The following is a 3,983-nucleotide window of genomic DNA, read 5'->3' on the forward strand; positions in this document are numbered from 1 at the left end:
CCCCCCCCCCCCCCCCGCCATGTTTTTATATCTGATTTGCTCAGAAGTAAATCCTGCAGCTTCTCCTACTTTCCAGCTGTTCAGTGCTTTTCATGCTACCTCCTAGACTGCATATTTAAGAGAGCACAGGGGAGATGATACTTAGGAACTGAGAGAAGGAAAGACAGTGAATGGCTTGAAACAGTAAACAGTGAGCATTTCAACAGCCAAGAAAGTAAAATTGTGAGACGGAGGACAGAATGGTTGAAGATGAAGCCTCTTGTCTTCAGTCTTTCTTCTCCCAGCAACACATTTGCTTCCTATAGCCGTGTCTGGATCGAACTAATGGTAACATATCTCCAAATGATTTCAGAATAGCCCTACTTAATGAGAAGGAGTATTTCCAGTTTCTCGTTAGGATTCTCAAGAAACCTATGGCACACCTTGAGCAAAACCTGACTCCATAATAAAATCACAGAAGCAGACACTTTTGGCCAGCTTGAGGGACTGGGGGTGGGGTGGTGGGAATGAGTCCTTCTGCCTGTATCCAGACACTCCAGCCTCAGAGCATGAAAATCTTGAGCGGCAAAGGAGGACAGAGGTAAGGGAAACACTGCTGCAAATGTAACACTCTCCAGTTACAAACGTTCCTTCTTTCCATGCTGCTTCAGCTGTTAAATTTTCATCTCTCCACAGATGCTGAAATATACCCACAAATTAGAGACTTCTATACCTCAGCTTAAACTAATATATAAAGGGGAACATTTTTACAAGTTAAATGAATAGGTAGAGTCTGTGCAAATGCTGATCTCTAGATAGGATAACATCATAAACACTGGGAAATAAAATTAATGGTTGAATGATAACAGTACTAAACTCCCAAGAATAATAATCAGATGTAGATGTTTAACTGCCTGTGACCGAGGACGCCTATCTCTTGTTATAACTCACCTCCCTACAGAGTACACGCCTCCTTCTAAATATAAATATTTGAAATTATGATTCATGTGTACTCGAATATAATAAAAAGTGCAGGAATTAAAGGCTTGATTCTTAAAAAATGGAATGACTGGAAAGCATATTTTAATCCTAAAACCAGAGAAGCTTCTTTATACCAATTTTTGTTTGCAGTCCTGTCAATTTTGTTTAGTGTTCTTGAAACTATAAATGGAATAGTAAGAGTTAGCTCTGAAAAAGCAGTAATTCCAAAATTTCTTAAGAGAAGTTAATTATTTCTTAACTGGTGTAGGAGTGGTAGGTAAATATAAAAGGTATTTGGGGGATTTTTCATCCTGTTTTCTTCTTTCTGAGTGAAATCTACTGAATCTGCAACCTCTGCTACAGATACCCAGTTTGTAAAATTTGGAAATAATAATACAACTTTTAAAAAGGAGAATTTTTAAAGTCGGGAATAAAATACCAAATTAGAACACCTTCTGTTGACCTGTCACTACTCAGTTATTTTTCCAGAAACAAATGACCCTAAAATCACCAAAACAATGTTGCAAATTCTTTAATAACCCTCACTCTCTTTTGTTTAGGAACTGCAAATGGACAAGAAACTGGCATCACTTCTCTACATCTCGTTAAGATAATGATGTTTGTTTAACAAACTTAAAATTTAGTTTTACTTCAGATAGGTGTGTTTCTTTTGGTTTTTTGTTTGTTTGTTTGTTTGTTTTTTGGGGGGGACAGTTTGCTAAATTAGATATTTCCTAGGATTTCTTAATAGCATGTGTTGCGTAACATACACACTACCTGTAATCTTCAGTGATGTATAAAGAATACTGACTTATTCCATATTCTTTATATCAATTAAAACAGAGAAAAGTGGCCTTAGTTAAGGTGCCAACCTTGGCTTTGAAATAGCTGCCTTCTGTTCCTTATTATGTCAGATTCTTCAGTAATTGCCATGTCATACTGTATTGTGAAGGTAAATATTATAGATGTGGTGTGCTCAGCTACTGTAGTAAAGAAAAATAAGATGGGCAGCACTTCATAAAGGACAAATGACTTACTACATGTTAAAGCAGAGTGACCATAGGCCTTCGTTTCTGAGCATTTTCTGCAAGATATGGAACAGTATTTACTGTTTTAAGAAATTTCCACTTTGTGGGAACTCATAGTGTTGTCAGTTTTTCTCTTAGGAAATCTGTTCTCATTTAGTGGATTCTACTCCAAAGCTATAGTCAAAGAAAGCAGGAGAATCCACTAGAGCTGTGAAACAGAAGTACAGTCACATGTGTGCTCCTGGATGATCTACATGCCCAGGAGCTTTATGAAGACCATTGTTACAGTGGGAGCCAGATTGGAACCTATGGACGTAAGCATTTGGATCAGTGAAATAATACATTTAATATTCTTCATCAATGGTAAATTTCTTCTAGGTGTGGTGAGACACTTAGGTTCTGAATTCAGTATATCCTTGCTGTTGCAAATTAATAAAGTGACTGAAAAAAAAAAAAATAAATCAGTCTTGTACTCTTTCTCGCTTACACTTTCATTGGCTTTCAGCCAACGGACAGTTTGGTATAATGTGACGTTACTTTCCCTATCACTTTATTTACTGTTGATTCTGAGGAGACAAGATACTTGCCCAGTTTTACAAAAGCCATTTGGAATCTTTGGATATAAGAGAAGAATTGAAATCTTACCTGTTCAATCAGCAAGACTGTTGCCACCAACTTTGGTAAGGCCTGCAGTTCATCCAAAGTAGTAAGGATAAAAATATGCTTATATTTGCACCTTACCGATTACCTTTTGTTGGCATTTTTGTCAAAAGTTACAGGAGAATATCAAGAAAAAAAATAAAGAAAAAAAGAAAAATAAAGAAATGGAGGAGGGGGGTGTGAATAGGTTGAGTGAGATAGGAGCTTCAGCTGCAAGGGCGAACTTCCAATATTACTAAAATACAGTACAAAACCAAGGACATTTTGTATTACTGTGGTTTTAAAAAACAGCTATGATTTTTCAGTTGAAATGATCCCTTATCAAATATAGTGTTGTAAAACAAATTTCTGTGTATATCAGTAAATATGTATTTAAGGTAAAAAAACCCCAAACTAAAGGGTGTGGATGAAAAAACCTCACAACTTCAGTGATTTTCGACATCACATGTAAGTGATTTATTACTTTCTGAAGGCTTAAACACGGCAAAGCTACCTAAAAGAAAATGTTGCATCTTTAATGAAATGTACTTACGAGCTTAGGAATGACTAGTGTCCTGTTCCAAACAACTACGAAACAAGGCAAACTGAGAACTGGCAAACTTTGTCTGCTATATATTGAAGGTAACTAGAATAACTGATAAATATTCTGTTACCTGCAGAAATCATTGGAATGATATGACAACAAACATCACCTCGAAGTTATTTGAAAATGGCAAATTCGGACTACAATTTTTATGGTCTTTTTATTCAGAAGACGACACGATTTCTCCATTTATAATAACATAAGGAACTGTAGAAATGTCGATCTATAAAATATCACTGTGGTGTAAAATATACATAACTAAAGGTAGTTTCACCTTTTAAACCACAGAATTAAGCAAGTCTTTGTAAAATCAGCATCTATGTCATGGAAAAATCTGTTTATCTCCAACTATCGTTTTCCGAGTCCCAGAAAACTGCGGCGAAAGCAAAGATGACACAGGGCCACAGGAAATCCTAGTAATTTTTTTTGCCCACGTCACTTAAAACACTTTTCCCCGCTATCTACCCAGCTTTGCTACCGAGAGCATCGCACGTGTCCTGGCACCTCTCGCTCCTGCGGCACCACGTTGCCCAGTTCCTGCTGCCCCCGGCCCCGGGTCCCCGCCCGCGCCGGGGGAAGCTGCACTTAATGGTGGCTCCAGGAAGGGCACATCTGCTCGGGGAGAGCGCGCTGCTCCCGGCAGCCCGCCCGGAGGGAGGGAGCAAGGGAGGGAAGGGAGCTGCGGGCCTTGGCCGGTGCCGCCGCCGCCCCGCCCCGGGGTGCCCACCTGGGACCCGCGAGTGGCGGGCGTG

This window comes from Athene cunicularia, assembly GCF_003259725.1.
Source record: "Athene cunicularia isolate RWA chromosome 1 unlocalized genomic scaffold, athCun1 chr1_part1, whole genome shotgun sequence".
NCBI lineage: Eukaryota > Metazoa > Chordata > Aves > Strigiformes > Strigidae > Athene > Athene cunicularia.